Here is an 11,366-nt window from a genome sequence, read left to right as displayed (position 1 = left end):
TTGATCATTTAGTTATTTGGGGGATAAATTAGTAAACATCTTAATGAGAATCTCTTAATATATTAAATTACCACTAAATGACTGACACAATCAACATAAAATTGTAATTAAAATAATCAGACTGCTCATTAAGATGGTAGCTTAATGACATTGAACAGGTTCGTTAATTGGGTAAACTTGCATAAATTAGTGAAACAGCTGATTTATTCGCTCGCTTGTTGCCCGAGGGAGAAAGCATTGCGAGCTTCATTTAACGGCCTAATGATGATACTGAACAGTGTTTGTGTTGATGGAAACACCTTCATCAGTAGATTCGCAAGCTATCTCTAAACATTGGACAAAATGATTCTTCTCTAATGATCCTTCAGTAACACGACAAAACTTTCAGAACTGATTTTTTAATAGCGTGAAGGAAAATTATAGATTAGCATTAGTGTATCTGGAAATAATGCCAGCACCAAAAATGTCCTATATAATGTATTTTGTATATTATTAGATTTTAACACACAGGACTAGCTCCCTCTCTTTTGAGGAAAAATACATAAAAATTCGTAAGTACACAGAATGCTATAATGTAGATGCTGGGCTGATTTCTTCCTAGCCCAGACTGTAGTTTCACAACATTTTTTGTTAATTAAACCATTACACATAGTACTTTTTTTTAATTATCTGTTTAATGTTGTGGAATATCCAAAATAATGTTACTGGGAAACCGGAAAGCACAAACTCTTCTGACTGTTATAAAGCTCTAACACTGGAGACTCCTTCCGTTAATGTTAATAAACATCACAATGATTATACATTTGTTAAATGACATATTATTTTAACGTTTATTATTAGTCTTAGATCACGTCGAGCGTCCACAATACGAGTCCCTGTGTAAGTTATTCCCATATTAGAATGTGCATTTTAATATAAACCTTTGAGTTGAAGTAAAGCCGTAACTGCTGTCAGAGCTGCTGTTATAGAAAATTCATCAACACCTTTGGACCAATCAGAATCGAGAATTCAACAGGGCTGTGGTATAATTCACATAGTTTAGTTTGTTAATAAGGTAGCTAATGTCAAGGTAATAATTATACACCAATAGCCAAGATCACAAGCAGGCTAACTATCATTAGGCTAACTATTGTTATTAACTAACCAGATGGGAATTACCAAAAGTCAAACTGGAAATAATATATGTTAGTATATATTTCTATTTTAACCCAGGTGAAATAGCTACTATTTTTTAACTAGATCTATCAAATTGCGCAGGGATCTCCTTTCCTCTTTAAGTCATTCCCCTGGTTTTCGGTAGGATTTAGATCTGTGTTCTGACTGGGCCATTCCAAAACGTCGATCTTCATCTTCAGTAACTATTGCTTTGTTGACTTGGATTTGTGCTTTCATTATTGTGCTAGAAGCTGAAATTTATCTTCAGATGTTTAACAGAGACCTGCAGATTTTGTACCAAAATATGCTGATATTTGGAGCTATCCATGATTCCCTATATAGAAGCTGCCACATAGCTTGATGCTGCCACCACCATGCTTCACTGTGGATATGGTGTTCTTTGGGTGAAAAGCTGTCTTTTTTTTGCTCCAAACATATCTTTTAGAATTATGCCCAAAAAGTTCTACCTTGGCCTCATCAGACAGTAAGACATTTTGCCACATGGTTTGGGGCCATTCTTGGGGCATGCTTGGCTTCCGCTAATGGGCTAAAGGGTTAAAGGTCTCTAAAGGGCTCTTGTCATGTTTCTGTAGGTCTATTGGCAGCCTCCCTGAGAAGCCTTCACATTGTCCTTTCATCTATTTTTGAGGGACATCCCGTTCTTGGTAATGTCACTGTGGTGCCCAATTTTCTCCACTTGTTGATGATGGCTTTCAGGGTGTTCCATGGTACATCTTGTGTTTTGGAAATTCTTTTGTACCCCTCTCCTGATCAATTCCTTTTAACAATGAGATCTCATGCTTTGTAAGCTCTTTGTGGACCATGGCTTCAACAGTCAGATGAAACCGAAAAGATATCCTTTTATGTATGCACATCCTTTTATAAAGTCGAGAAACATTGTAAAAGGATGAGCACACTTATTACATGTTTTTTCTTTTTTCCACCTAAAATGTATCTTTTTGTTTTTCACTTATATTTTGTTGGCTGCTATATCACATTAAAGATGGAAAAAGATCTGACATGACATTAATTTACATCACAAAAATCTGCAATTTTATATCAGCGATTTTATGTCAACTATAAGTGAGATGTGTGTGTGTATATATGTGTGTGTGTCCTGAAGCTAATGTCTTGTTATTGGACATAGAAATAGCTGTGGCATTGGCAGGGTGAGTGCTGCAGTGGGGTGTGTTGGGGGTGCAGTCAGCGTTCAGAGGGGTATTTTTGAGGGGCTTTCACCCTATCTGACCCCACCACCTCGTCCTCGGAGCCAAAAGTCACTCAGGCGCCACATCACATGAGGCATTCAGCGGCCAAGTGCCAGCTTAGATCACTGTGGATCTGCTGCTAATGCGTGTTAGAGTAAGCTCTCCTCTCATCGCCTCCTGAAATCTCTCCTCTCCTCCCTGTCCTCTTTACAGATCTCTCGTGTCCTCGCTTGTCCTCAGCCCTTCTATTCTTTCCTCTTCTTTGTGCTGCTCTTCTTTTTCTCTTCTCCTGGCTCCTTTCCTGCTGTGAGACAGTGCGTATTTGCAGGATGGACAGAGCGTTCTCTCGCAGGGAATCGCAACCATCCAGGACAGGGACAGGGACAGAATAGATCACGATCTGATAGGACATTAGTGTCTATGTGTGAATGTGTATTTTTATGGATGATTCTCACCTTTCGGACTCCTTTGGGATTTGAGACCTGTCTCACTCTCACTCTCTCTCGCTGTAATGAAGCAGACAGCTCATAAGTCACTACAGAGATGCTGTCTGCTCCCACGTGGGTCCCGACATGCAGCTCTGTGTCCTCAGATACCCCTGCTGCTCACAGGGATGAACAGCTCGGATACGGAATGAGGGATGAAATTGAGCCGATATTTTACTGTCCAACATATCAGCCAGAAATTCTGTCAAGCACATCCTTCTGTTTTGTGCACCATTTTGTGTGAACACAGAGGGACACAAATAACATTTAGGATAACAAAAGACATAATTAATAATAAAATGTTTAAATATGCTGCATACTAAATTTATGTGATACAAAATTTCTGCATACTAATTTTATGTCATTTATAATATACACATAATAATGTCTTCTTCATTCTGATTGGTCAAAAGGTTTCAATTCATTTTCCGTAAGAGCAGTTCTGATTGTAGTTTCAGCTGTTCTTCAAATCACATATTAAACTTTTAATGTTATCGTTCCTATAGTAGCATCTTACACGTTTATTTAAAATTTACAGAAGGAGTCCCCAGTGTTGGCTGTGACTATAATTTCTCCAACACCTTTTGTCTTATCAATTTCAAGAGAAACAAAAAACAGAAGCTAGTAATGGGAATAATTATTTATAGCTGCTATATTGCAAGTAAAAACTTGTTTCATGGACATTTCAAAACATTAAACGTAACTATAAATGGACAAAAAGTATCATTTTAGAGTTTAATCTTTATAAAAGATAAAATCGTTGGCAAATTGCTGTGGTATAAAAGGAATAAATCATTTTGGGACATGCATTTATGAAAATTTTTGATTATTTTCCTAAAAGAGCACACCTTGTTTTGTTCTATTCCTTACTTAATCATAAAGTGTACATAATCCTACAGCAGTGCTACATTATTTGTTTAATACATGCAATATAAGCTATATTACAGAGCGAATACACACACACACACATTTGGTACATACATCACATGATATTTTGCAGCATATGAAATTATATTTCCGCTGCATAATGGTGTGCCAGTATACGTGTGTACTAATGATATCATGGTAACCTGAGAAACCGAAGAAAGCTGTGTTATCATTCGTCCGCAGCTTAAAATTCACCTACAGTAAACACAGCGCGATAGCTGAGACGCCATGACCTCATGGGATGTGCACTGTTTGTGCTGAAGACGTTTTAGAGCCTCGGCATCATCAGCCATTCCTGCAAAGCACCGTTTCTATTAATACCAATGGCCTTCTTTTGGAGACGTTCCAATGACGTGCCTCAGAGAGGCGGGGGGACTTTGGGGGGGGGGGGGGATATGGGGGGGTGGGGGGTGTGGAGGAGGACCATAAGGGTGCTTGTTGCTGGAGTGTATTGGGTGAAACGGGTGGTGTGGGGTGGATGGGGGTCTATAAATTAGCCAGCTGAGAGAAATGGGATTGGCTAGAGATGATGTAATGCACCTGATGAATTATTGCATCCCCATGTCCCCCCTTCTTGCATGAGCTCATTGCCCTTCATCTGCAGCCTCGTATCCCAGGATTCATTTCAGCCCGTTAGGTGCAAAAGTTGGCTTCGGTTACTGAAAGATATGTCTGGCATGTTTACAGTCAGAGAGTCTGTTGCGTTTTCTATTTTTACATTTACACAAAAGTACATTTGATACTTTCAACATGCTTGTGCGTTGGCTAAAGCCGGTTTTAGTGCAATTTCAGCAATCTTTTAAGATTATTGCCTTCCACACTAAATGAGATCTCAATACAATCTTGGCATTCATTAAAATTCTATAACAGATGAGCTATAGACCTGCGAGTAAAGAAAATTACTACGCTCTGTTTATGTCATCAATCAGCGCAATGCAGAAAATGGGGTCGTGAAAACAGAAACATTCTTCAAAGTGATCGTGAGGTAATTACGGATATTTATTTTTGTCCATTACCATGTTTCGTTTGTTTTGGCATCACCTCTGTGCCACTGTGCCATCACCACTGTGCCATCCTCCTATTGGTGGCTTTTAGATGAGTGTCATAGCAGTGCTCACACTCTGGGATTTTACTCAAAAGCTTGACACTGCTGGAACTCTGTCATCAGCCATGTTTTGTTGCAATGGCACTAAATGAGCCATGTCACATTATGCATTCTTAAACCACTGATTTCATCTCACGAATAGTTTTACGACGAGCAATGTTATGCTAGTTCCAACTGTGGCTCTCTATTATAGCAATTTTTTTTTTCAGTTACTGAAATATAATTCAGGTTACAGTCAGAGAGTGTGTTCCTTTTTTGCCTCTACCTCCATGCTGATTTTTTTTTTTTTTTTACTTTTAACAAATGTCCAAAGTGTTATCTGTTTGAGGTAAAGAAATAGTTCAACTTATTGCTATTGTTACTGCTACCAGGTTAGCATTGTGCTAAACTTCATGCCTAAATCATCAGTCACCTCAAACAGCTTTGCCAAGATGTTTAGTATCTCAAATAAAATCGTTCTTTATGTGCTTTCATAAAACTGGACAAAAGAATGACGCATTGCTAAAACTGAACATTGTACTGGCAGCCATCTTGAAGCAAGAATCATTTTCCCTTCCTCAGATCATATATAATATTTTGGTGTTACTTTACACCAGTATCAGACTAAAGTAAGGGGCGTGGCCTAACGTCTGAACGTGAACACATAGTAGAAGTGATTCAGGTGCTAATGTAGTTTCATCTGCGATTTGTTTGCTATTTTATTAATCTGTTAATGTTAAAATGGTGTTACTGAGTCAAACAATGTGTCTAGGCTTGAATTATTTTTCCAGAGCTCTCTGGTGTCTAATCTCAGTTCTGGGCAAAAGATCGGAGTATGAAATAGAAATGTATCACTTCTTCCAGCTTTTCATCAGCGAGAAGGAGTATGATTGGCTTATGTTCATCTCTCTGAGTCTCTCTCTCTCTCGAACACACACACACACACACACACACACACTGCATTCCAGCTGTCTTTGTGTGTGAATCATATCTGAAGTGTTTCTGCCCTCAAGTGGACAGAGTTATGTTAGGATTAGATTCAGAGCAAACTACACACAATCTCTCTCTCTCTCTCTCTCTCTCTCTCTCTCTGTACTTACAGCACTTCTGCCATCTAGCGGCCATTTAACAACAACAACAACAAACAACAACAACAACAGCAACAACAAATCAAGAATGCTTTTAAACCTAAATGTGATTGCAAACAAAAAATAGCGAATTAAATATGAGAATACAATAAGAAACACAGTTTTTTTAAATTGAGGATTTAATTATACAAATTGTTTATAGTCTTATATGAAGACAGCAAAATGGGTAAAAAAAAATGGCATACAATGTTGAATTTTGACAATTTTTGACAATTGTTATGATACCAAACTGGAACCGGCTGTTTCATTGATTAAAGTAAAAAGCTTAATATTAGTCCTCAAACCATCCTTTATTTAATTACCTACATAACATTTCTTCTTTTTTGGAAGGAGTCTCCAGTATCAGCACTTTGTAACAATCAGCAGTAAAGCTATAACTTTCCAAGCTGAGTATTTGTCTTATTAACTTCAAGAGAGAGGAAAAAAAATGAGAGCCTGGTGCGGGAACACAGTGAATACAGGAACTAACTTGTCTCATAGATGTTCCACAACATTAAATGCAACTATAAACAGATAATATCTATGATGTGTCATTCTTTAATAAATAAAAATGGTTAGCGTTGACAAATTGCTGTGGTAGAAGAAGAATAAAATGCTTTGGAATGTGCCGTTATAGGAAAATAACATCACTGCTGTGCAGCAGGCTGCATTACACCACCCTGGCGTTGATTATTGCCTTAACAGCATTCCAACAAGTCTTTTATTCCTTACGTAGGTAGCGTACACTGGTGATGAGAAAGTATGGCTATTCCGCATTATAAGACCTCAGGTTACACACACTAGAATAAAAATATACTATAATACACACAAACTAGAAAATAGCTGACTAGAAAATATTCAATTACAGCCCAGTTCCTTCTCCATCCATTAAATCAGGTACTCAGGCATTTTTCCATCCAGCCGTATAATCATCCAGTCACAACCTGACTCCAGATTACTGAAAATGTTTCCTGAACGCTGCCTGTCTGTGTTCGGGAAACTGTTTAAGTCCTAAGAATCGTTGTAAGAAATAAAACCATTAATCCTCACATCGTATCTGCCTACAGCAAACACGAGACAAAAGAACAGTCAGTGCCTCTCTTGAAACAATTAACCCACAATAATTATCATGGTACAATCACACAGTGGCGGCTCCCGATCCCAGTGCTCCTGTTCACCATCTCATTAAAGGTGCTGCTTCAATTACGAATTCTCCAGCTCACGGTGTTAATTAGAAACTCTTAATTAGAATAAGGAAGCGCTTTGACAATGGTTTTTAATTTGAAGTGGAAAGGTGCTGCACTGACTGTGCTTCCGGTTATGATAAAGATGTAACTCCTGATTTTATTTGTCTTACTAACTGAACACGTTTATCAAGATTTAACTTTAAAAGCAGCCTTAATATACTATAATGAGTGTAAAAGTCATTTCCTGTTGGACTGCCATTGGATCATTTCTCTCCAAATCCTTCTCATTTCCTCAATCCAGCAAGGCCAGATGTAAATCTCCACACGAATCTACCACCACCATGCTTCACACTGGCGATGATGTTCTTAGGTGATTGAGCACCAGGAGCCAAAAATGTAATTTTGGTCTCATCAGACCAGACAACTTCCTGAGTCTTCAACTTGATTATTATGACAATTTGTGATGAGCTAGTTATTATATGTGCTTGTTTGTCAGCAGTACACAGTCTTATGGGAAAGTTCCAGTTAGGATTATCCAAGTGGAGGGGTCTTCTTTGTTAGGGAATTCACTCATATTAGTTCATTCACCAAATCAGAATGAACTCACTACTTTTGGTTGTTTTTCAACGCATTGAATTATATGAACCAGGAAAAAGGGAAATAAATGCCGAGAGATGTGACGTATGACTAAATGTTATCGCTTGTAAAATTGCCAACGAGATAAATTACACAAAATGTTTCTTATAATCACTAATCACTATTATTATGGTTTGGAAAAGTGTGTTAGTGAAAAAGGTATGCTGCCATTACATAATTAAGCTTCATAGATTTAATTACATAGCTCAAAGCCAAGTTAAAATATCTCTAGCTGTCTCCATTATAATGACAGGCCTCTCCTTATTACACATTTTGTCATAAATAAAAAATGTTTGAGAAGACAGACACCGGCTATAAAACTCTGAGCATTACACACAGTTGCTAATTTACACCTGGTTTTGGGAGACGGACAAGTTCATGCACAAAACTGGCTGCTGCAATTTACCTAAAGATGAGTACATAGCCTGTATATGCAGACGAAATCAGACACATTTCCCATTTTTCCACCCTTTTTTGTTCAGATTACCCACTTTTTGTGTGATACAATCTCAAATGTACATGTATGAAAGAGAGAAGGGCACGTTGGGTGACTTAAGTCTAAATCGAGGTCAGGAAATGATTGTGTGTGCACAGGATGTAAGATATCTATAGAACTTTTAAATGTGCCATTTTGATTTTTGTGAATTAACAAAATACCAATGTTACCAGTGTTAATTTATTAATTTGATGCACTCTCCTGTAAAGAAAACACATCAAAGGGTTGAAGGATAAGCTGATCTAGTTTTCGCCATTAACTGTAGTTCATAAATTTATGAAGAAAATATTTGGCCCTCGAGATAAGCTATTTCTCCGATTCAGATGCTGATTCAAGATTCAAAATTCAAGATTTTTATTTGTCACATACACAATTATATAGAGTATATAACTTGCAGTGAAATGGAAACCTGGCCTACTCCTCTTTATACTGTGCATTAAATGCTAAATTAAAGTTAAAATTTAAAAATCAGAAATGAATAAGAAATTATAAGAAATAATATAATAATTATGAATGTGCAGGAATGATGTTCTCAAAAAAAAGAACAACAACCAACTTTTTGTGAACTTTACTATGAATTAATTAATAGGGTCATATTTATGTATTTTTATTGATCTTTAATGGCATTCTATAGATTTTGAGTGTACTTACAGCCAAAACTTAAATTTTAGTGTGAAATAATATGGTTACACGAAACTGCAAGACAGTGGTGCTGGACTTAACACTGCTTCTCCCGCCAGCTGAGATTGAGTTAAGGTCAGAATTGTGTGTAACGAGTGTGAGACGAGTGAACTAAACCCTGTAAGTCTCACTCATCTCTCTGAATAGTGCTTGAATCTGTAATTACAGGTCTGAAGTGTGGAGTTTTGGTATCAAATCCCCACTACACATGTGTAACTCATCTCTGACTGTGGCCCTTTGCATACTGCAATGCGTTCGATTCTTTAAAGTACACTTTTAGGTTAGTACAGCACCTTCATACATAACACAAGGTTTTTTTTGGGGGGCAAGGAGTGCAACCTTTTTGCACCTGAAAAGGTGTGTAAAGAGTTTAGTATCTCAAACCCACAGTGTCAGAAATCAGTGAACAAGTCTGACTGAGTTTACCGAACATTATTGATGTGATATGAGGTGTGTTGTGATTCATTTTTGTGTTTTCCTCTATTAGGCTGATTACTCCAGTATTCTCCAGTAAGGATATAAGGATGCAAACTTCAGACAACAGACATGGCTGAGTCGCGACAAGAAATAGAGAGAAAACAAAAAACAAAACAAACAAAGAGAGAGCAAAAGAGAGAGAGAGAGAGAGAGAGAGAGAGATGGAACTAGAAAAGAAAAAAAATGAGAGATGACTGTCCTGCATGTCATTTCTAAGCGAATGCATTAAAAGTGTAATAACAGTTTAAGGATACAATCCATCATGGCTGTCCTTCGCTGCAGGGGGAGCATGAGAGAAAGAGAGAGAGAAAGAGAGCTTGAGAGAAAGATACATCTCACAGGTCATCATTTTCTGTTGATTAAATGACAAATAATAGCCCATTCATCAATAACATTAGATGAAAGCTGAAATGATTTATTGCCGTTTGGGTTAGTAATATGACGGAGCAGCCTGGTCACTCAAGTGCTACAACAGAAATGGGTATGTGTGAGAGTATGTGTGTGTGTGTTTGTGTGTGCGTCTGATTTTAAGGCCAGCCGAACACAGGAAACGAGAAAAAGAATGAGCACACCTCGGACACGGTGAGGGGGAAGGTGACACAGTGAGCACGGCAGTCAGTCTGTGGTAATGAAGTTTAAGTGAGTGACTGATGGCCTTGTTCAGCAGTGTGCTTTGAGGTGTGTGTAGTTTTGTTGTAACTGATTGTATATACACACACCGTAACTACACCGTGGCACTCTCTGGACTCATACTTTCTGTTCAGAATTCATCATCAGTGACTGGCAGAAGCCAAAGAAAATGTCTTCTGTCCTCATCCTTCTTGATATCTCAACAGATTTTGACGCTCCTCATTTCTACTCTTGCCAACTTGGACACTGGGAGATACAGTATACTATACTGTATGCCCTGTTTTTTTTTTTTTGTAATATCTACTAGCCGTAGCATTGAGAGGCTCAGTATCTCATCACAGCCTTGATACTGGTGTTCCCGGGGTCAGTTCTGGGTCCACACTTATTCTTAAACAAAATCTCTTCCTTCTCATTTCCTCAATCCACCAGAGGCTAAAGGTCAATCTCAACATGACACTACCACCACCATGCTTCACATAAGGATGGTGTTCTTATGGTGATGAGCAGCATTGGGTTTCCACTAAATTTAAACCTTTGTGCCAAGGACAAAATGTTCAACTTTGGTCTCATCCAATTGGAGAACTGAGTTTCCAACATGCCTTTTTTCAAACTTCAAACTTTATGGGGTATCCAGCCTACGGTTTTCCTGTGCACATTTTTCCAACATATTTCCAGATTGTAACACTAGAAAATGGAGGCATACTATATTACTAATAATATTAACTTGTCACCATGGCTTATTACAAAATAACCACAATGTCACCTCAGTGGCTCTGTGTATTGCATGAAAATGTTGTTATGAAAATGTTCCCCTGTCCATGGTACTTAAGGTGTTAAGTGGATACCTTTTTCCTTTCTCTCTCCTTCAATTCATTACTGTGAATGTAGTTACAATAAATGCTAATGTATCACCTCAATCCGCCAGAGGCCAAGGGTAAATCTCAACACTATACTACCACCACCATGGTGATCTCAACACTGATGGGCAAAATTTCCACCAAACAAACAAAAGTTTGATTTTATGGTCTCATTAGACCAGACAATCTTTTTCCCCATTTGCTGAATCTTGAACATGTGTTTTGGCGAACTTCAAATGGGATTTCATATGGTCCACCAATCTTCCCTTAAGCTCAGTTTTATGGGAGAAGTTGTGTCCAGTCTATGGTTATCTGGTGAACAACTTCTCCCATCTGAGCTTTGGATTTCTCCAGCTCCTTCAGAGTTACCCTTGGCCTCTTGGGTGCTTCTCTGACTAATCCCCTCTTTACCTGGT

The sequence above is a fragment of the Pangasianodon hypophthalmus genome, chromosome 2, assembly GCF_027358585.1.
Source record: "Pangasianodon hypophthalmus isolate fPanHyp1 chromosome 2, fPanHyp1.pri, whole genome shotgun sequence".
In the NCBI taxonomy this organism is placed as follows: domain Eukaryota; kingdom Metazoa; phylum Chordata; class Actinopteri; order Siluriformes; family Pangasiidae; genus Pangasianodon; species Pangasianodon hypophthalmus.
This window is presented reverse-complemented; position numbering follows the sequence as displayed.